Source organism: Pseudophryne corroboree, chromosome 1 (genome assembly GCF_028390025.1).
Source record: "Pseudophryne corroboree isolate aPseCor3 chromosome 1, aPseCor3.hap2, whole genome shotgun sequence".
Lineage (NCBI taxonomy): Eukaryota > Metazoa > Chordata > Amphibia > Anura > Myobatrachidae > Pseudophryne > Pseudophryne corroboree.
The window spans coordinates 955,818,085-955,841,758 of NC_086444.1; the positions used below are offsets into that span (position 1 = coordinate 955,818,085).

The following is a 23,674-nucleotide window of genomic DNA, read 5'->3' on the forward strand; positions in this document are numbered from 1 at the left end:
CCTCTGGGTTAATCCTTTAGAAGTGGGATGGCCTACCTCATCGGATCAGATCACACATGATTACTTTGACTCCGGAGGTTCATCTGTTGCTAACCTGGTGGCTACAAGACCAGCAATTGATCAAGGATCCTTAAGCAGCATTCGTGGGCCCACTGGCAATTCCATTGAACTTTCGGCTGCCCTTCATGTTCCCTCCAGTGTCACTCCTGCCCAGGATCCTGCGGAAATTCAGACAAGAAGGAGAATTTCTACTTCTAGTCGCTCCAGCGTGGCCCAGGCGGAATTGGTTCTCAGACCTGCAGGGTCTATCGACAGAGCGTCCTCTTCTACTTCCTCAGCACCTAGACCTCCTCGTACAGGACCCTTGTCTTTATCCAGACCTGGCCAGGCTGGCTTTGACATCGTGGCCTTCGAAGCATCACTCCTGAGAACCAAAGGATTCTCTGAGGCGGTCATCCAAACTATGTTAAAAGCCCGTAAACTGGCTTCAGCTCGGATTTATTACAGGGTCTGGAATTCTTACTTCACCTGGTGTGCTGATCAGAATTATGATGCATACAGATTCAGAACTTCCAGAATTCTGCCTTTTTTGCAAAGAGGCCTGGACTTAGGCCTTCATCTGGCCTCCCTCAAGGTTCACATATCTGCCTTGTCGGTATGGTTTCAGAGAAAAATTGCATCTATACCTGAAGTTCATACATTCACTCAGGGTGTCTTATGGATTCAGCCTCCCTATGTCCCTCGTTTGACTCCATGGGATCTGTCTGTTGTCCTGAATGCCCTATAAGAGTCTCCATTTGAACCTCTTGAGACGGTGGACCTTAAATGGCTCACGCCCAAGGTCTTGTTTTTACTGGTTATTGCCTCTGCAAGAAGGGTGTAGGACTTAGGCGCATTGTCCTGTCGTCCACCCTTTCTAATATTTCATCATGACAGGGCAGTTCTTAGAACTTGCCCAGGTTATTTACCTAAGGTGGTGTCATCTTTTCACCTTAACCAAGAGATTGTGGTTCTGGCCTTTGGGGGTCATTCTGACCTGATCGCACGCTGGTTTATTGCAGTGGCATGCAAGACGGCCGATGGCAGTCAGACCGCTATGATCGCCTCTGCATGATTGCCAGGCAGGCAGAGGCGGTCGCTGGGCAGGGGGGGGGGGGTGGAACGGCGGCATTTGGCCGCCGTTTCATAGGCACGGTCTGGCCAATGCAGGCGTGACCGGACCGAACAGGGGGCGGGCTGCAGCGGCTGCATGACGTCACACGCAGCCGCTGCGGGCTGTGGAGCGATGAGTAGCTCCCGGCCAGCACGTTAAAGCTGCACTGGTCGAGAGCTACTCTTGAAGTGCAAAGGCATCGCCGCTGTGCGATGTCTTTGCACTTCTACGGGGGGGGGGGGGGGCACTGACATGCGGGGTGGGATAACCCTGTGTTGGGCGTCCCCACGCATGTCAGTGTGAATGATCTTAGCTGTGCTAAATTTAGCACAGCTACGATCATCTCGGAATGACCTCCTTTATCTCTTCTGATTTGTCCTCCAAAGAGCGGTCTTTGGATTTGGCACGGTTTCTCCATATATATGTAGAGACTGCCTCTATCAGGAGGTCAGATTCCCTTTTTGTTTTGTTTTGTTTTTCACAAACGTGGCTGGCCTGCGAATAAGCAAACATTGGCCAGATGGTGGATTAGAATGGTGATGCACAAACTTATACGGAGGCCTTCCTGCTCCTATTAATGCGCATTCTACATGGTCTGTTGAACCTTCGTGGGTGGCCTGCCATGGCGAGTCTGCAGAACAATTGTGCAAGGCAGCTAAGTGGTTCTATGCCTTTGATACTTCTGCCTCCCAGGATGCTTCCTTTGGATGCCGGGTTCTCATACCTGCTAAAGCGCGTCCCCTCCCTTGAGGAACTGCTTTAGGACATCCCCGATGTTTCCATGTGGAAACCAATGTAACCTGCTACAGAAAATAAGAATTTACTCACCAGTAATTCTATTTCTCGTAGTTCGTAGTGGATGCTGGGAACTCCGTAAGGACCATGGGGAATAGACGGGCTCCGCAGGAGACTGGGCACTCTAAAAAAAGATTAGGTACTATCTGGTGTGCACTGGCTCCTCCCTCTATGCCCCTCCTCCAGACCTCAGTTATGGAAACTGTGCCCGGAAGAGCTGACATTACAAGGAAAGGAAATTTTGAATCCAGGGTAAGACCCATACCAGCCACACCAATCACACCGTACAACTTGTGATAACCTTACCCAGTTAACAGTATGAACAACAACTGAGCCTCACTCAACGGATGGCTCATAACAATAACCCTTATTTAAGCAATAACTATATACACGTATTGCAGAGAGTCTGCACTTGGGACGGGCGCCCAGCATCCACTACGGACTACGAGAAATAGAATTACCGGTGAGTAAATTCTTATTTTCTCTGACGTCCTAGTGGATGCTGGGAACTCCGTAAGGACCATGGGGATTATACCAAAGCTCCCAAACGGGCGGGAGAGTGCGGATGACTCTGCAGCACCGAATGAGCAAACACAAGGTCCTCCTCAGCCAGGGTATCAAACTTGTAGAACTTTGCAAATGTGTTTGAACCCGACCAAGTAGCAGCTCGGCAAAGCTGTAATGCCGAGACCCCTCGGGCAGACGCCCAAGAAGAGCCCACCTTCCTTGTGGAATGGGCTTTTACCGATTTTGGATGCGGCAATCCAGCCGCAGAATGAGCCTGCTGAATCGTGCTACAGATCCAGCGAGCAATAGTTTGCTTTGAAGCAGGAGCACCCAGCTTGTTGGGTGCATGCAAGATAAACAGCGAGTCAGTCTTCCTGACTCCAGCCGTTCTGGAAACATATATTTTCAAAGCCCTGACTACGTCCAGCAACTTGGAGTCCTCCAAGTCCCGAGTAGCCGCAGGCACCACAATAGGTTGGTTCAAATGAAACGATGACACCACCTTTGGGAGAAATTGGGGACGAGTCCTCAATTCTGCCCTGTCCATATGGAAGATCAGATAAGGGCTTTTACATGACAAAGCCGCCAATTCCGACACACGCCTAGCCGACGCTAAGGCCAACAGCATGACCACTTTCCACGTGAGATACTTTAGTTCCACGATCTTAAGTGGCTCAAACCAGTGGGATTTCAGGAAATCCAACACAACGTTAAGATCCCAGGGTGCCACTGGTGGCACAAAAGGGGGCTGAACATGCAGCACTCCCTTAACAAATGTCTGAACCTCAGGCAGTGAAGCCAGTTCTCTTTGAAAGAAAATGGATAGGGCCGAAATCTGGACCTTTATGGACCCCAATTTTAGGCCCATAGTCACCCCTGATTGTAGAAAGTGCAGGAATCGACCCAGCTGGAATTCCTCTGTAGGGGCCTTCCTGGCCTCACACCAAGCAACATACTTCCGCCATATACGGTGATAATGTTTTGCTGTCACGTCTTTCCTAGCTTTTATCAGCGTAGGAATAACTTCATCCGGAATGCCTTTTTCCGCTAGGATCCGGCGTTCAACCGCCATGCCGTCAAACGCAGCCACGGTAAGTCTTGGAACAGACAGGGCCCTTGTTGCAGCAAGTCCTGTCTGAGAGGCAGTGGCCATGGGTCCTCTGTGCGCATTTCTTGCAGTACTATTCTCAGTACTTTTGGTATGAGAGGAAGAGGAGGAAACACATATACCGACTGGTACACCCACGGTGTCACTAGGGCGTCCACAGCTATCGCCTGAGGGTCCCTTGACCTGGCGCAATATCTTTTTAGCTTTTTGTTGAGGCGGGACGCCATCATGTCTACCTGTGGCAGTTCCCATCGGTTTGCAATCAGTTGGAAGACTTCCTGATGAAGTCCCCACTCTCCCGGGTGGAGGTCGTGTCTGCTGAGGAAGTCTGCTTCCCAGTTGTCCACTTCCGGAATGAACACTGCCGACAGTGCTTGCACGTGATTCTCCGCCCATTGAAGAATCTTTGTGGCTTCCGCCATTGCCATCCTGCTTCTTGTGCCGCCCTGGCGGTTTACATGGGCGACCGCCGTGAGGTTGTCTGACTGAATCAGCACTGGCCGGTTTCGAAGCAGGGGCTCTGCTTGACTCAGGGCGTTAATTCCAGTATATTTATGTGTAGAGAAGTCTCCAGACTAGACCACAGTCCTTGGAAGTTTCTTCCCTGAGTGACTGCACCCCACCCTCGGAGGCTTGCATCCATGGTCACCAGGACCCAGTCCTGTATGCCGAACCTGCGGCCCTCGAGAAGGTGAGCACTCTGCAGCCACCACAGAAGAGACACCCTGGCCCTGGGGGACAGGGTGATCAGCCGATGCATCTGAAGATGCGATCCGGACCACTTGTCCAACAGATCCCACTGAAAGATCCTTGCATGGAACCTGCCGAAGGGAATGGCTTCGTATGAAGCCACCATCTTTCCCAGGACTCGCGTGCAGTGATGCACCGATACCTGTTTTGGTTTCAGGAGGTCCCTGACCAGAGATGCTAATTCCTGGGCCTTCTCCACCGGGAGAAACACCTTCTTCTGTTCTGTGTCCAGAATCATGCCCAGGAAAAGCAGACGCGTCGTAGGAATCAGCTGCGACTTTGGAACATTCAGAATCCAGCCGTGCTGTAGTAACACTTCCTGAGAGAGTGTTACGCTGATCAACAACTGCTCCCTGGACCTCGCCTTTATGAGGAGATCGTCCAAGTACGGGATAATTATAACTCCCTTCTGCCGAAGGAGTATCATCATTTCGGCCATTACCTTGGTAAATATTCTCTGTGCCGTGGACAGGCCAAACGGCAACGTCTGGAACTGGTAATGACAGTCCTGTACCACAAATCTGAGGTACTCCTGGTGAGGTGGGTAAATGGGGACATGCAAGTAAGCATCTTTGATGTCCAGCGACACCATAAAATCCCCCTCTTCCAGGCTTGCAATAACCGCTCTGAGCGATTCCATTTTGAACTTGAATTTCTTTATATAAGTGTTCAAGGACTTTAGATTCAGAATGGGTCTCACCGAACCGTCCGGTTTCGGTACCACAAACATTGTGGAATAGTAACCCCTTCCCTGTTGAAGGAGGGGGACCCTGACAATCACGTGCTGGAGGTACAGCTTGTGAATTGCCGCCAGCACTACCTCCCTTTCCATGGGGGAAGCTGGCAAGGCTGATTTGAGGTAACGGCGGGGGGGGGGGGGGGGGGGGGGGGAGTCACTTCGAATTCCAGCTTGTATCCCTGAGATACAATTTGTATAGCCCAGAGATCCATCTGTGAACGAATCCACTGGCTGCTGAAGTTTCGGAGACGCGCCCCCACCGCACCTGGCTCCGCCTGTGGAGCCCCAACGTCATGCGGTGGACTTAGTGGAAGCAGGGAGGACTTTTGTTCCTGGGAACTTGCTGCATGGTGCAGCTTCTTACCTCTACCCCTGCCTCTGGCAAGAAAGGATGCACCCCTGACCCTCTTGCCTTTTTGGGAACGAAAGGACTGCATTTGATAATACGGTGCTTTCTTAGGCTGTGAGGAAACCTGAGGCAAGAAAGTGGACTTTCCAGCTGTCGCTGTAGACACGAGGTCCGACAGACCGTACCCAAACAACTCCTCACCCTTATAAGGCAAAACCTCCATGTGTTTTTTAGAATCAGCATCTCCTGTCCATTGCCGAGTCCATAAGACCCTCCTGGCAGAAATGGACATAGCATTAATTCTAGAGCCCAGCAGGCAAATGTCCCTCTGAGCATCTCGCATATATAAGACGACGTCTTTGATATGGCCCAGGGTTAGCAAAACAGTATCTCTGTCAAGGGAATCTATGTCGTCTAACAGAGTATCTGTCCACGCTGCTACAGCACTACACATCCAGGCTGAAGCAATAGCAGGTCTCAGTAGAGTACCAGAGTGTGTATACACTGACTTCAGGATAGCTTCCTGCTTTCTATCCGCAGGCTCCTTTAAGGCGGCCGTATCCTGAGACGGCAGGGCCACCTTTTTAGATAAGCGTGTCAGCGCCTTGTCCACCCTAGGGGATGTTTCCCAACGTAACCTGTCCATTGGCGGGAAAGGGTATGCCATCAGTAACCTCTTAGAAATCACTAATTTCTTATCAGGGGAACTCCACGCTTCTTCACACAATTCATTTAATTCATCAGATGGGGGAAAAGTCAATGGCTGCTTTTTCTCCCCAAACATATAAACCCTCTTGGTTTTTACCGGGTTACTCTCAGAAATGTGTAATACATCTTTCATTGCAATAATCATGTATCGGATGGCCTTGGTCATTTTAGACTGTAAATGTGCCTCATCATCGTCGACACTGGAGTCGGACTCCGTGTCGGCATCTGTGTCAACCATCTGAGATAGAGGGCGTTTATGAGCCCCTGACGGCTTCTGAGACGCCTGGGCAGGCGCGGGCTGAGACCCCGGCTGTCCCAAGGCTGCAGCATCATCAAACCTTTTATGTAAGGAGTTTACATTGTCATTTAAGACCTTCCACATATCCATCCAATCAGGTGTCGGCCCCGACGGGGGCGATACCACACTTATCTGCCCTTGCTCCGCCTCCACGTAACCTTCCTCATCAAACATGTCGACACAGCCGTACCGACACACCGCACACACACAGGGAATGCTCAGACTGAGGACAGGACCCCACAAAGTCCTTTGGGGAGACAGAGAGAGAGTATGCCAGCACACACCACAGCGCTATATAACACAGGGATTTTCACTGCTAATAAGTGATTTTCCCAATAGCTGCTTTTTTGCATTGATTTGCGCCTAAATTTATGTGCCCCCCCTCTCTTTTTAACCCGTCTTGTACCTGGATACTGCAGGGGAGAGCCTGGGGAGCTGCTTCCAGCGGAGCTGTGAAGGGAAAATGGCGCTGGTGTGCTGAGGAAGAAGGCCCCGCCCCCTCAGTGGCGGGCTTCTGTCCCGCATTTCATGTAAAAAATGGCGGGGTTTTTTACATATATACAGTGCTAGACTGTATATATGTATGTTTTTGTGCCAAAGGTGCCTCAATTGCAGCCCAGGGCGCCCCCCCCCCCCCCAGCGCCCTGCACCCTACAGTGACCGGAGTGTGTAAGTGTGCTGGGAGCAATGGCGCAAAGCTGCGGTGCTGTGCGCTACCTTAATGAAGACAGGAGTCTTCAGCCGCCGATTTCATCGTCTTCCAGCTTCTGTTCTTCTGGCTCTGCAAGGGGGACGGCGGTGCGGCTCCGGGAACGGACGATCGAGGACAGGTGCCTGTGTTCGAACCCTCTGGAGCTAATGGTGTCCAGTAGCCTAAGAAGCACAAGCTAGCTGCAAGCAGGTAGGTTTGCTTCGCTCCCCTTAGTCCCACGTAGCAGTGAGGCTGTTGCCAGCAGAAGCTCACTGAAAATAAAAAACCTAATAAATACTTTCTTTTCTAGTAAGCTCAGGAGAGCCCACTAGGAGCACCCAGCTCTGGCCGGGCACAGATTCTAACTGAGGTCTGGAGGAGGGGCATAGAGGGAGGAGCCAGTGCACACCAGATAGTACCTAATCTTTTTTTAGAGTGCCCAGTCTCCTGCGGAGCCCGTCTATTCCCCATGGTCCTTACGGAGTTCCCAGCATCCACTAGGACGTCAGAGAAAAGGAGTTGTTAACTCTCTTTCTGTGAGGTACATTGGGTTCCACAGGGCACCCACCCTGACGCAACTAGCTTCTATGGGGTTGTATGGCATTAGCCGCTGGTCCCTTCTAATGTCGTGAGTATTTGATTCTATGTGACTAATATCTACATTCTCTCTTATGTAGCCCATACACTTGTGAGATATGGCATACAATCCTTCGATTTCGACCGCATCTGTGAGAGAAATCGAAGGATTGTATGCACATTTAAGGTACCATGTGACGCGATGCATGGGCACGACGCTTAAATATTACGTTTAATGATAGTATGTGCTGCACTTAATATTTATCACATTGCAGTGCGATCGCATGTGTTTTTAAAAACACATGCAATATATCGCACTGCGATGCACGATGGGCACCCGCCGGCGCTCCCATCGCACCTGAACTGCTGGTGCGATTCCCTGTGATGTCGCGTTGCGGGGCATCGCACAAGTGTATGGGCACCATTACCTGCTCCTGCATTGGACTGGTTAATGAAACTGAGCTCACAGTGTCTGGAGGTGGGGTTATAGAGGAGGCCCCAATGCATCCTGGGACAGCCTAAAGCTTTAGCCTGTTGGTGCCTCTGGATCAAGATCCACTCTACACCCCAATGTTTCCCTTTGGAACCCAATATATCTCGCAGAAAGAGAGTTAACAATGGTAAGTATACCATAACTCTACTTATTATATGAATAAATACTGTTCACTGTAGGTGTGTATATATTTCTAATGTTTGTATATCTTTGTAGTTATTGGCAGTAGCTGTTGTACATTTTAATATGTATATTGGAAATGGTCTGGAATGGTCTCCTAATCTTGTATAATATAAGGCAGAGTTAAGTATCCCCAGAAAGAATGTTTCCTTTAGATAATTTTGAAGGATCTGCTGTAGGTTGCTTCTTGATCTGTAGCGTTATCTTCCACATAGGAACATACCAAACAAATATATCAGTTGAATTCATATATTATTTATTGTAAGCTTCCCACAGTTTGTAACATTTGTAATCTAGAGAAATAACTGTCAAATGTGTTAATTATGTTGCAGATTCCTCCCTGGAAAAATGAGTTATGCAAGGTAATATGGAGAAACTCGTATTAGTAACACTTTTGAGTTTTCTAGGCGTTCACAGATTCTTTTAGTATTCATATATAATCAGAATCACAATAAGTTTTCACATATGCAGATGTATATCTTTATATACTAAAAATAATAGAGAGTTACGGTAGACTTACCTTTGTTAACGCTCTTTCTTCGAGGTTCATAGGGTCCACAGGGAGAACATCTGGGTTGTAGGTGGTGGATGAGAGTCTGGGTACCAACCTCGAAGAAAGTGAGTTAACAAAAGTAAGTTTACCACAACTCTAATTTTTTTCTTCAGGATTCATAGGGCTGCACAGGGAGAACATCGGGGATGTCCTAAAGTAGAATTTTTAAGAGAGGGTATGCACCTGAGAGGATAACAGAATCCTGCATCCAAAGGAAGCATCCTGGGATGCAAAGGTATCAAATGAGTAGAATTTTAGAAAGTGTGAATGGAAGACCACACAGCGGCCTTACATAATTGCTCAGGAGATGCCCCACGGCATGCTGCCCATGAGGGACCTACAGATCTAGTAGAATGGGTAGAAATTGATGTTGGGACAGGCAAATCAGCTTGATGTTATGCTTGTGCAATAACCATTATAATCCATTTGGCCAGTGCCTGTCTGTTAGTTGGCTAGCCACGTTTGTGAAATCCATAAAGTATGAATAGAGAGTCGGATCTTCTAATAGAACTGGTTTGGTCTATGTAGCTACATAGGGTACGTACTGCATCCAAAGACTGTTCTTTTGCTGAAAGATCTGGTGAGACAAATGCCAGGACTATAAGTTCCTGATTAAGGTGAAACCTAGAGACCACTTAGGAAGGTACCCAGGCCTAGTCCATAGTATAGCCCTGTCATGATGAAAAATCAGGAATGGTGGATGACAGGAGAGAGCTCCTAAGTCTGACATCCTCCTGGCAGAAGTAATAGCCAGCAAAAATATTGTCTTAGCCATCAACCATTTAAGGTCTACTGACTCTAAGGGTTCAAAAGTGGGCTCTTGAAGCACCATTAATACTACAGAGATTGCATGGAGCTAATAGGGATTCATATGGATGTTGTACACGTATGACCCCTTGAAAAAAAAGTATGTATATCCGGTAGTTTAGCAATTTTTCTCTGAAACCATACTGATAGGGCAGCAATGTGTACTTTCAGAAAAGCAAGGCGTAAACCTACATTCAATCTTCTTTGAATTAAAGCCAGTATTCTTGATACTTTAAATATAGTTGTATCATAGCGCTTAGAAGTGCACCATGTGAAATAGGTATGCCATATTCTATAATATATACGTGCTGAAGCAGGCTTGCGTACCTTAAGCATTTTTTGAATTGCAGAGATTAAAAATCCCTTTGCTGTTAAAATGGATGATTCCAGAGCCACACCGTCAAAAATGCTGTTTGCAGATCCCGTGACCTGGATCTGTATACTGGAACATTGTGGTTGTGACATGATGCCATCAGATCCACGTCTGTTCATCCCCATCTGTCCACTAGTAGTTGGAACACTTCGCCTATGTGCACATCCTGATGACTGAGGAAGTCTACTTCCCAGTTGAGGAGGCCTGGTATGAACACTGCTGATATGGCCGGAAGATGATGTTCGGGCCACTTTAGTATTTTGGCTACCTCTTGTATTGCCCTTTTGCTGCGAGTGCCACCTTGATGATTGATATATGCCACTGTTGTGGTGTTGGATTGAATTTGCACAGGCCTGCCTTGGAGAATGCGGTGTGCAAGTGTCAGTGCTTTGTATACTGCCCTCCATTCCAGTTTACTGATTGGTAACCGACTCTGCCAGGCTCCCTTGAAACGAGTGTTGCTAGGTTACAGTTCCCCAACTGCAAAGGCTGGAATCTGTAGAAAGAAGCACCCAATTTGGGATCGGAAGGGGTGACCCCTATCTAGGTGATTGCTGTGGAGCCGCCAATATTCTGATAGGCGAACCTCCAGAGTCAGAGTTATTATCTGCCATTTGATATGATGAGGCTGGCCATGACATTTGGCTAGAATCAATCTTTATAAAGGGCAAGAGTCAAAATAGGCAAATTCTACCATGTCAAATGTAGATATCATCAGGCCAAGTGAATTGACACCTGAGGATGGTGAAGGAATCGCTGTATTTTGTCCCTTAGTTTCAATATTTTGTTCACTGATAGAAACAGTTGTTGATTTTGGGAGTCTATCAGGGCTCTCATATGTACTATCTTTTGGGACGGTATGAGTGAGGACTTTTTCCAGTCGATAATCCAAACGCGACTTTATAAGAAGGCTATCGTTTGTAATTTGCTGTGCAATACCTCTGTGAACTGGCCAGGAGCAGTATGTCGCCCAGAAAAGGAAGTCTCCAGCTACCCCAAAGAAGTAGGTGTGCTGCCATGACTTTTGTAAATATTCTGGGCACTGTAGCCAGGCTAAACGGCAATGCCTGGAACTGATAATGATGGATTAGGATAGTAAACCTCAGGTACAGATGGATCCTCACTCATCTATACCATCTATGGCGTTTGTCCTGATCACGGAGTTGCAGTGTGCCTGGTTGCAAGGCAGCGCATCATGTCGCAGGGTGGCACATAGAGCTTAGCTAGGCGTATGACGTTACCAGTGAGTGTAATAGCAGTGATCATCCACCAGGTGTCACTTTTGAAAATCACCAATGCGCGGGCATGAGGTTAGCAGAGCTGCCCAACAATGATGACTCACTCACTCCAGGCATCTCTCGATCGCTAGGTGCATGCACAATGCTAACATGCTTTACAAATTAATGTGGCTTCTGGGTGAGCAGTCATTTGCCGGGGAGATCTGCTTAATGTCGGGTGTCCTTTCTTGCCGTAAATGCATCTTACAGATGTGTCCTCTTACATCCTTGCTGGCGCTGCAATCACACTAAACAGCGCTTGAAGTCACACCATGCCGCAGTGGAACTTGGTAGTGCTGTTTGCAGTGCCGTAATTAGCTATCTGCGAGAGGGGCATTGCACACAGCGCAATGCGCTGTGAGGCGGAAAAAATCTCCGCCTGCACCTGCCGCATAGCTAGTTACGGCACTGCTTGAGTGGAGAGAACTGCTAGTGTGGGTCATAGGCGTGCGCACGGGGGGTGCCTGGTGCGCACACAGGCACCCCCCCGTGCACACAGATAACGATGATCGGATCGTCTACTGCGCTACCTGGGCTGTCACTGGCGCTAGCTGCTATCTTCAAGTTCCCCTACTGTCACTCACACCCTCTCCCGCTGCGCCAGCCAACCAGTCAGACTCACAGACGTGTGGGCGGCTGGCCGCACAGCCCACCCATCATCACGCTCCGACGCGCACCTTCCTCACCGCCCGCCCTGCGCTGGCCGCGAGCGCTCAGTCTCTCCACGTGTGTTCCTTGCCCTGCCATCGCTGACACATGCCAGGAGCTGTAGGACTAGTCTCTGAGCCACTGCTGGAGCAGGACAGTGGTATACTGGTCAGAGTGAGTGAGACAGTAGACTTGACCACTCACTGTTTACTGCAGGGGCATGTGAGGTGTTCAGGCTAGCCGGAGGAGGGGGGGGAATTCTGTAGAAGAAAAAAAAGAGAAGTAGGGTTACCTTATGAGAGAGAGATTTTATATATATATATATATATATATATATATATATATATTAGCCGAGCCACACATTCAGGAGTTTCCTGAGTGCACCTATAGTCTATAGGTGCACTCAGTAAACTACTAATTGCTTGGCTCAGCTAATATGTATATGTGCATATATATATATATATATATATATATATATACCAGGTATCCGAGACCAAAGAGATCTCAAAAGAGGGCACTCACCAGTCCAATAAATTAAAAGGCTTTTATTAGTTCATCGCAGTCATCAATAGATAGTCGACGTTTCGACCTATAAGGTCTTTTTCAAGACAGTCACCGCAGACATCCAGTCAGCATGCCAGCTAACAGCATACTGACTATGCCTACCGGGTCCCCTTATATAGCAACACAGCAAACATTAATTAGACAATCATCAGTAATCAATGATCACACCTGACAATGCTGGCGCCCCAACACTGCATAAAGTATATCACAAGATAGCACTAACACAAAGGTCTGTTACACCATACATATCAGCAGGTTCAATTATACACACCTGTTCCTAACCACCATCAGCCGGGGAGGCACAGTGCACACCCGGAAATACCGGAAGTGCATCATATGCACTGGTGAGTGCCCTCTTTTGAGATCTCTTTGGTCTCGGATACCTGGTATATGTGAAACTCTCCTTGGGGTTTTTTGAGGAGCACCCCTATATATGGATTTTTCTGATGTGAGTGCGGACTTTCAAAGAAATTATATATATATATACAGGTTGAGTATCCCATATCCAAATATTCCGAAATACGGAATATTCCGAAATACGGACTTTTTTGAGTGAGAGTGAGATAGTGAAACTTTTGTTTTTTGATAGCTCAATGTGCACAAACTGTGTTTAATACACAAAGTTATTAAAAATATTGCATTAAATGGCCTTCAGGCTGTGTGTATAAGGTATATATGAAACAAATTAATTGTGTGAATGTAGACACACTTTGTTTAATGCTCAAAGTTATAAAAAATATTGGCTAAAATTACCTTCAGGCTGTGTGTATAAGGTGTATATGAAACATAAATTAATTCTGTGCTTAGATTTAGGTCCCATCACCATGATATCTCATTATGGTATGCAATTATTCCAAAATACGTAAAAATCCGATATCCAAAATACCTCTGGTCCCAAGCATTTTGGATAAGGGATACTCAACCTGTATATATATATATATATATATATATAGGTTCATATTACCGGCACTCCTCATTATAGCTGAAATGATTACTTTGCTGGTTGCCCTCACAGGATAAGATAGATGCAATCAAAAGGTGTATTAAGCCTGATGAAAATGCCATAATAAAGGCATTGAAACATTGCAAATCCACTTGCTTGTATGTGAAATTCTTCTCGACTGGAGTGCCGCACCTTTTGATTGCATATATATATATATATATATAATTTGTGTGTGTATATATATCTATATATATCTCCTATATAATAGCCCAGATCTGTGACTTTGTGACTCATTTGCTAACGCTGGGCGGAGTCACAACCCTGGGCGGAGTTAGTCAAATGAGTCACAGATCTGGGCAAATCTATAGGAGACTAGGAGCAGAAGCAGATAGTATGGGCATGGCACAGGCAGGGGTGCATACCTCCCAGCTTTCTTCGGGCAGATAGGGGTGCATACCTCCAAACTTTCTTCAGGCAGAAGGAGGGACACATGCGTGGCGAAAATGGGGCGTGACCAACGAAAATGGGGCGTGGCTTCACGGGAGGGTCCCCGTTTTAGTCAGTGAGGGGGCATGCCCAGCGCTCTGTGAGCTGCTGGCATGCCTCCAGGGGCGGATTATGAGTCTGGGGGGGCCAAGGCACTTGAGACAGGGGAGCCCTATCTCAATGCTGTTCCTGCTGTGGGGCTGGGGGCGTGGCCTAATCGCGGGACACGTGATCACAGCCCCCTTATGCAAATTACGGTATTTTTTTTTATATTGCATTTTGGCCCCTCAGCTAGGGCTAAATCCAGAGGAGGTGGTCGCTCCCCCCTACACACCCGCACAGGCAGAAGAAAGCAGGGAGACTGCTGCCTCCTTGCAACACCACAGACCTGCCAACATAGGCATGCGCAGAGACTGACTGGCGGGTGCCGCTCCGGACTTCCCCCCCTCCAAGACATTATAGTGTTCTCTCACCTCCCCTATCCTGGATATAGACTGCTCATCTGGGCGGCCCATAGACTGCACACCTGGGCGGCCCAGGTGAGCAGTCTATATCCAGTACTCTAGAAAAGGGTTGGTGGAGTCTGCACAGGATCTCTCAGTATGAATGCTTGGTGCTATATATAATGTAAGTTAAAGCTATAGCTCTAAATACCAACATATGGCCATAATGCAAAACAAATAATTAGTATTTGGCGCTAGGTTGGCGGTGCTCCCAGAGATAGTTCAGTAAACTGGTCTGGGGAAAATATATGGTTCTTGTGAAGTACAAGAGCCAAAAGAAAAAGAAAGACTATATGTCTTTTCTGGGGCACACTTTTATTGTAAATTCGGTAGTCTTATAATGTTTAAAATGTAACTTTTATTATTGATCCTCTAAAAAAATGGCTATAAAGCAAAGGGCAAAGTAACAGTAATAATTAGCTGGCAATTATCATGGGATTAAGTCTACCCAAATTGTGAATTCATTAATTAGAGTTTAGGTGATATAAATCAAACTTAATAGCTCCTTTGGGCGAAATTATATGTGTCTCTAATGTTGGAACGGATAAATACTATAGGGCATGTAGATTACCTTCTTCCGAAAAAATATATTATTAGCATACAATTTACTGGTATTGAGAATCCCAATGTAACGGAAGGAAGGGATATTATTGAGTCTGATTAAACGGGCTCCACACTGATAATGGGTAAATGATGATTATCACAAACTGAAATAGAGAATGATACTTTGGCTCCAGGTCCCGTGTCCTGAATTTGGATATAAATACCCGCAGTACCAAGTATTCCCTGGTGGTCTCCCAACCAGGTACTGACCTGGCCCACAGTGCTTGGCTACCAAGATCAGACGAGGTTAGGCATACTCAGTGTGGTTTGACCGCAGGTGGGTATATCCTGCTTGGATGGTACTTGGAACCGAGTATCGCACTCTGAGAGATCCCCAAGTGCTGTATTGAAATAACTGGATGCTCTTAAATCCAGACACTGGCGGCCTCTGATATTCCCTGATGGTTTCCAAATCCAGAGGCTTCAACGGCCCCCTGGACTGAACTTCAAAAAGTTAGAGTAGTCCACATGTGCAAGTTCTTCTTCAATATTATTGACCTAGAATAAACAATTAGGTAGGTAGCACTGGTGGCTAATAGAGAACAATGGTAAAACCAAAGAAAGTCCTCTTTTTTTTGGACTTTCTTTGGTTTTACCATTGTTCTCTATTAGCCACCAGTGCTACCTACCTAATTGTTTATTCAAGGTCAATAATATTGAAGAAGAACTTGCACATGTGGACTACTCTAACTTTTTGAAGTTCAGTCCAGGAGGCCGTTGAAGCCTCTGGATTTGGAAACCATCAGGGAATATCAGAGGCCACCAGTGTCTGGATTTAAGAGCATCCAGTTATTTCAATACAGCACTTGGGGATCTCTCAGAGTGCGATACTCGGTTCCAAGTACCATCCAAGCAGGATATACCCACCTGCGGTCAAACCACACTGAGTATGCCTAACCTCGTCTGATCTTGGAAGCCAAGCACTGTGGGCCAGGTCAGTACCTGGTTGGGAGACCACCAGGGAATACTTGGTACTGCAGGTATTTATATCCAAATTCAGGACACGGGACCTGGAGCCAAAGTATCATTCTCTATTTCAGTTTGTGATAATCATCATTTACCCATTATCAGTGTGGAGCCCGTTTTATCAGACTCAATAATATCCCTTCCTTCCGTTACATTGGGATTCTCAATACCAGTAAATTGTATGCTAATAATATATTTTTTCGGAAGAAGGTAATCTACATGCCCTATAGTATTTATCCGTTCCAACATTAGAGACACATATATAATTTCGCCCAAAGGAGCTATTAAGTTTGATTTATATCACCTAAACTCTACTTAATGAATTCACAATTTGGGTAGACTTAATCCCATGATAATTGCCAGCTAATTATTACTGTTACTTTGCCCTTTGCCTTATAGCCATTTTTTTTAGAGGATCAATAATAAAAGTTACATTTTAAACATTATAAGACTACCGAATTTACAATAAAAGTGTGCCCCAGAAAAGACATATAGTCTTTCTTTTTCTTTTGGCTCTTGTACTTCACAAGAACCATATATTTTCCCCAGACCAGTTTACTGAACTATCTCTGGGAGCACCGCCAACCTAGCGCCAAATACTAATTATTTGTTTTGCATTATGGCCATATGTTGGTATTTAGAGCTATAGCTTTAACTTACATTATATATAGCACCAAGCATTCATACTGAGAGATCCTGTGCAGACTCCACCAACCCTTTTCTAGAGTACTGTGTATACTGAGTTCTGCTCGGCTTCCTAGAGTCTGGCACGGATCCACTGTGATCAAAAATCTGTTTCCTCTTCTTTCTTTTTACCCTCTGTAACTCTCTCTTATATAACATGACCAGCTTCAGTCTCAAAAATGAACTGAGTACTAAACGCAGAACAGATGACTTGGAAAACATTTTTCCTATCGATATAAACCCCGATACTGTGGAACAGAATTGGGAAGAAGACTGTCAAAAACTCAAATACTTACTACAACGTCAAACTAGAGTCAATTGGGACCTAACAAGTTTAGAAAATTATCACAAACAAAAAATAGTACCAAGAGGACTTAGACCTAAACTCTTTCCTTCATATGAACTGTTTACAGAGAATTTAAAACAGGAGTGGGAAACAACTTTGTTGAAATGCTCACAGGACCTAATCTGCATCCTTATTAAACATAACAATTTTGTCCTAGATGATTGCTCAAAAGAAATTGAGAATTTAGGCAAAAATTTGGTACAGTGGGAACAAAATTCCAAGTTCCAGAGCAAATTTGAGAACATTAAGAAAGATCTGCAGATCTATGAACAGATCATAATAGATCGCAAAAAGAGCAAATTCTCTAGGGACAAAAGGGATTTTATCAATAATAAGGTTTTCTACTGGACTAGACCAATCAGGAAGGGGCGTCTTACTGGACACCCCCAAACTCCATCATCTTCGGAAATAGAACTCTCAAGTATAGAAGAATTCGATCATCAGACGCGAGATCCAAGGAACTCCACGACCTCCAGACGAGAAAACAAATTGGTATCCGGTTTTTTAGAACAAACCCGAGGTGCACGGGATTTCAACACCAGAGGAAAAGAAAAACAAGGAGGAGTAAGAAGAAGAGGCCGGGAAAAATGGGGGTTCCCATCTCCCAGCAGATATCCGAACCGCAGAAAACAGAAATAAACCTTGATTCAAACCTATTACAGATTGTTAACTTATCTAAACATATCCTGACGGAAGATCAACAACGGGTACTGGGAATGGGCCTTAGTTTCTCACCCACAACCAAATTTAATCGATTCCAATGGCAGGTGAATCTACAGCTTTTTGGACGCAAATTATTACTTGCTAAATATTTTTCCAATCAAACATCTTCAGCAGACCCTGCTTCGGAACTACCACCCATAGCCGGTTTATCCTCTTTAGAAGAAGAAGCATTAGAAGCCCTGGAAGAACTCATGGATACCACGGTACCAACACAATCAAAAAGGACAACTCTTAAGAAAAAATCAACCTTTTTTCCAAATGACAACACCTGTCCGGAGGTTAAGGTGTTTACCAACTTGGTTTCCCGGGACCTGGATAAATTATACCTAAAAAGAAAATTTTCTAAACCAGTAGGCAATCTATCAAAAAAGGAACGGAAAGCAATCAGAGAAATCCAATCTTGGACTGACATTTTGATCAAACCCTCTGATAAAGGGGGGAATGTGGTAATATGGCCAGTGGAAATGTATTTGATTGAAGCAAACAAACAACTTGATGATCAATCTTGCTATAAAAAAAGCTTGTTTGACCCCACTGCCAATTATACACAACAATATATGAGGATTGTGGATCATGCTGTCAATTCAGGCACTATAACCAAAAGTGAACATGAATTCCTATCGGTGACCAACTCCAGAACCCCAACATTTTACCTTCTACCGAAGGTACATAAGAACCTTGACAACCCTCCAGGCCGACCAATCGTATCGGGCAATGGAGGCTTACTTGAAAAAGCCTGTATCTTTATAGACACACACTTGAGAGATCATGTAATGAGCCTCCCATCGTATACCAAGGACACCACCGATGTCCTTCGTAAAATTAACACCATTGAATTAGAAGAAACACATCTACTGGTGAGCCTGGATGTGGAGGCCTTATATACAAGTATACGACATGATTTGGGTATACGAGCTGTTGAATACTTTCTCAAAATGGAAGAAATGACTGAATTTCATCACTTTTTGCTCCAACTTTTACATTTTGTACTACATCAAAATTATTTTACTTTCAACAACCTCTTCTACACCCAGGTAAGAGGGACAGCTATGGGGGCAGCCTGTGCCCCGACATATGCGAACCTCTTCCTGGGGTGGTGGGAGAGGGAGTTTGTCTTCACAGACAGTATGGAGGAATATATTCAACATGTCGCTCTATGGACTCGTTACATAGACGACATTCTCCTGATTTGGAGTGGAACACCGGAGGAACTTGGTATGTTTATAAATCATCTCAATAATAACAACCTAAACCTCAAGTTTACTTTTGAATGCAACTCAAACAGTATATCCTTTTTGGATCTCAGAATCTATAGAGACGAGCATAACCTTCTTGCAACAGAAATCTACCGTAAAAGTACCTCCACAAATACTCTACTACATCAGACCAGCTCCCATTTTCCCCCCACAATTACCAATATCCCCAAAGGGGAATTCTTACGCCTACGGAGAAACTGTTCCAACGATAAGATATTTGCCACCCGCAGCAAAGAACTGGCACAAAGACTGAAAGAACGAGGATACAGTTCCAGATCCATCAAAAAAGCTAAAAAAATCTGTGTTCATACACCAAGAGAGTCATTCATTTTCCATGAGTCCAAAACCACGAATGACAATACGACAATTCGATTCGTAGGTGACTTCTGTGATGAATGGAAAGAAATCAAATCCATTCTACAACGACATTGGTCTATTCTCTTGTCTGACAATGACCTATCACAGAAACTCAATGATACAATAGATCTTAGCTGGAGACGTTCTCCAAATCTGAGAGACCATCTTGTGAAAAGTCATTTCATATCAAGGCCAGCACGAGACCCTATTGCAATAGGAACCTATCCATGTGGAAATTGCAAAATCTGTGAGCATATTGTCAATCTCCAAACCACAACTGACAGATATGGGGATACCATTAAAATTAAGGATTTCTTTAATTGCAAAAGTACTAATGTAATTTATTGCATATCGTGCCCATGCAATCTTAAGTATATAGGAATCACCACACGTATGTTGAAGCATAGGGCTTTTGAACACATGAGCAATATTAGAAATGCCAGTAGAGACCAACAAAGAATGAAGCAACTCACCACTGTCTCCAGACACTTTCTGCAAAAACATTCCTGCTCCCCGCAAGACCTAAAAATATGTGGCTTAGAACAAGTCAAAATGGGGATCAGAGGCGGAGATATCATGACCACACTCCTTAAAAAAGAAAGTGAATGGACTTTTCGATTGAACACTTTAGCCCCAAATGGTCTCAATGAATATATCAGTTACAGTGTTTTCTTATAAAGTCTCTATCTTCCTCCTTTTATTCCCTTAAGCCTAGAACACTTCCACCAACATTTTAGTTTCCATAACCACACAGCTGTCCCGGCAGTCTCACAGTCCTTTCCCACCCCCCTCCCCCTCGCTTCCATTTTCCCTTTCCCCTTTCAATCTCTCCCTCACTCCATCTCCACCCCCCTTAGTGCAGACACGGTCTCCCTTTTTTCCCCCCATTGTTCCCTCACTCACTTCAACTGCTTGCTGTCCTTCCCTATGTCACGCTCATTTTCACTCCCCCACCCTCACCTATCCCTGCCATCTCCGTTCACACTTTCTGCCCATGGGACAGTCTAAGTCCCGCTGACCCTGCTCACAGCACTTACCACATCTTTCTCTCCCAGTAGCCATGCATCCATTCACCTTCCAGTCACACCAATTTCTCCTATCCCCCCCCCTTCCCCCCACGTCCCAGCTTATGTTCGGTGATTCTGATTATATCTATCTCATATATGATATATTTATTTAGCTTAATTTACTAATAAACCTCTTTTCCTCAGTCTTAATTACCCATATTCAACCTCCATTTCAATCCAAAATTAAAAATAAAAAATTCTTTCTTTCTAATTTTTACATCATTATTAATTAATTAATTTTTTATTATTTTTCATTTCATTAGAATTTTCATAGGTATCAATTTCATTTTTACCATTTCCAATTTTACTCACCCTGATTTACATTGCATTATTTTTTTCCCATTTTGGGCCATTATCTTTCAAGTTTCCCAACCCCCTTCAAGAATATTTCCCTGCCCCAGGATATGTAACAATAAAACCCAATACTCTCCATAATAGTTACACTGTTTTAATCAATACAGAACCACTATCAGCCTCTAACGGCTTTCAAACAGCCTTTATGATTCAGCCTAAGGATGTACTTATGGCTCTAACAAGCCTTATTAAGTCCGATTTTTTATCTGAATTCAGTCCTCACGTTTTTCATCATATATAGTGTACCTTTATTTAACTTTACTCGATTTTACAAACAATTGGATCGTATTTTATTACTACATACTACTGTTTTTCCTCCCAATTCAATACTCAGTATTTAATCAACCAATATAGTCATCAATTATCCAATCAATAGGACTTCCCATGTCCTTATAAACCATTGCAAGAGAGACAGGGAGCAGGCAACAGGTGATCAAGCTCTCCTGAGCGAAACGTACGTCCACTTCCGGTGCTCCGAACTTCCGGTCAACGGACCGCGGACGCCGGCGTCTCGCGGCCGGGCTCACCCTCCACCACGGACCTTCAGCGGCGGCTTCCCAGAAACAAGGGGGGTATCATACCCCTCCACCTAACAGTAGGTCACAGGACACTTTTTCTCTGAGGCTATCGGACGCAATATCCCGGGCCTATTTGGCCACAACAGGCACACACTTGGCAGAATAAGAAGCCGCACTAAGGTCTGGGACTTATTGTCCATGTACCACTTTTTTTCACATTCTGTTACTAACAATTCATGGTTCCTCAAAAAGGTTCAGTCCTGCTCTTTTGAACAGGTGGTTATTAATTCTTAAAGGAATACTTACATCTTTTTGATATACTTCAAAATAATTGAATTTACAAAAAGAAAAACATTTTTTCTTCCCCCCCCCCCCCCCCCCATATTTAGTTTGTTATCCTCTCTTTTTGGTAACCATAATGTGTAGCCGGTAATTTAGTATCCGACTAACCACATACATTTGTTTTGCTCATAATGGTGGATCAAACGCATGACTAGTCACCAGTATAGGCATTTTTCATTCACATAGCTATATTTATTTGACATTCCCAGTTATATTTATTTTTCGGTACTCCCTCTCATCCTGTCTAAACAATCTGAGTGGCTCTGCAATGCAAAATGTAAACAGGGCACCACTTTGTTATAAGACAGGACAGTAGAAGAGTTCCACTACCTTCCTTCGGTCTCAATGTCGTTTCTCACCACCCTCTCATTTTGTCATTCGATGGGTATACAGATGATAAAAAAGCAGAAGTGGTGTTTAACATAGACCTGAGTCCCTTTTGTGTCTACCTATGTTTAGAGCACCAATAATTCCTGTACACCAGAATTATAAAATTATCTACTCAGTACCCCTGGTCAAACCTAGAGAGGCTATATATACACACCTCAGACCAATTCAACCAGCCCTCAGCGGGTCTCTTTTTTTTGGACTTTCTTTGGTTTTACCATTGTTCTCTATTAGCCACCAGTGCTACCTACCTAATTGTTTATTCAAGGTCAATAATATTGAAGAAGAACTTGCACATGTGGACTACTCTAACTTTTTGAAGTTCAGTCCAGGGGGCCGTTGAAGCCTCTGGATTTGGAAACCATCAGGGAATATCAGAGGCCGCCAGTGTCTGGATTTAAGAGCATCCAGTTATTTCAATACAGCACTTGGGGATCTCTCAGAGTGCGATACTCGGTTCCAAGTACCATCCAAGCAGGATATACCCACCTGCGGTCAAACCACACTGAGTATGCCTAACCTCGTCTGATCTTGGAAGCCAAGCACTGTGGGCCAGGTCAGTACCTGGTTGGGAGACCACCAGGGAATACTTGGTACTGCAGGTATTTATATCCAAATTCTGGACACGGGACCTGGAGCCAAAGTATCATTCTCTATTTCAGTTTGTGATAATCATCATTTACCCATTATCAGTGTGGAGCCCGTTTTATCAGACTCAATAATATCCCTTCCTTCCGTTACATTGGGATTCTCAATACCAGTAAATTGTATGCTAATAATATATTTTTTCGGAAGAAGGTAATCTACATGCCCTATAGTATTTATCCGTTCCAACATTAGAGACACATATATAATTTCGCCCAAAGGAGCTATTAAGTTTGATTTATATCACCTAAACTCTAATTAATGAATTCACAATTTGGGTAGACTTAATCCCATGATAATTGCCAGCTAATTATTACTGTTACTTTGCCCTTTGCCTTATAGCCATTTTTTTAGAGGATCAATAATAAAAGTTACATTTTAAACATTATAAGACTACCGAATTTACAATAAAAGTGTGCCCCAGAAAAGACATATAGTCTTTCTTTTTCTTTTGGCTCTTGTACTTCACAAGAACCATATATTTTCCCCAGACCAGTCTATATCCAGGACAGGGGAGGTGAGAGAACACTATAATGCCGTGGAGGGGGGGGAAGTCCGGAGCGGCACCCGCCAGTCAGTCTCTGCACACGCCTATGCCTGCCAACACGCAGCAGCGTGTGCTGACTGTAGCACAATGCTGCCGCTGTTGCTGGCAGGACGGGGGTGCTTCTGAGCTGGAACAGAGCTTCTCCAGCCGGGGGGCCCCCTAAAACTGTGGGGCCCACGGTATGTACAACCTGCTCTGCTGCCGGAACCCCGGGATAGTTGGGAGGTATAGGGGTGTGTGAGGGGGTATGCCGTACAGACAGACGGGCACCGGCTCACTGTGTGCTTGACCCCCCACATCAGCATACTCAGCAGGGTCTCTCTGGCGCGGAGGAGCGTCACTTTCTAGCACACTCCACGCTTCTTAGCTGTAGTTTTG

The 23,674-nt window shown here is 45.2% G+C and overlaps 1 long non-coding RNA gene and 3 pseudogenes across 2 annotated transcripts in view; 3 read left to right on the forward strand and 1 right to left on the reverse strand.

The window, feature by feature from the left end:
* The window catches only part of LOC134919494 (uncharacterized), a 102,638-nt gene that overhangs the window by 10,768 nt on the left and 68,196 nt on the right, over window positions 1-23,674 (forward strand). Inside the window, exon 2 of one of the 2 annotated variants that reach the window (XR_010177459.1) lies at window positions 8,680-8,709. The exons of the other annotated variant lie outside the window; for it this stretch is intronic. This is a non-coding gene — a long non-coding RNA (uncharacterized LOC134919494). The remainder of the gene's footprint in view (window positions 1-8,679; window positions 8,710-23,674) is intronic. 2 annotated transcript variants of the gene reach the window in all.
* On the reverse strand, window positions 15,266-15,383 carry LOC134951287 (5S ribosomal RNA; annotated as a pseudogene).
* LOC134947913 (5S ribosomal RNA) lies at window positions 15,970-16,087 on the forward strand (annotated as a pseudogene).
* On the forward strand, window positions 22,592-22,709 carry LOC134947920 (5S ribosomal RNA; annotated as a pseudogene).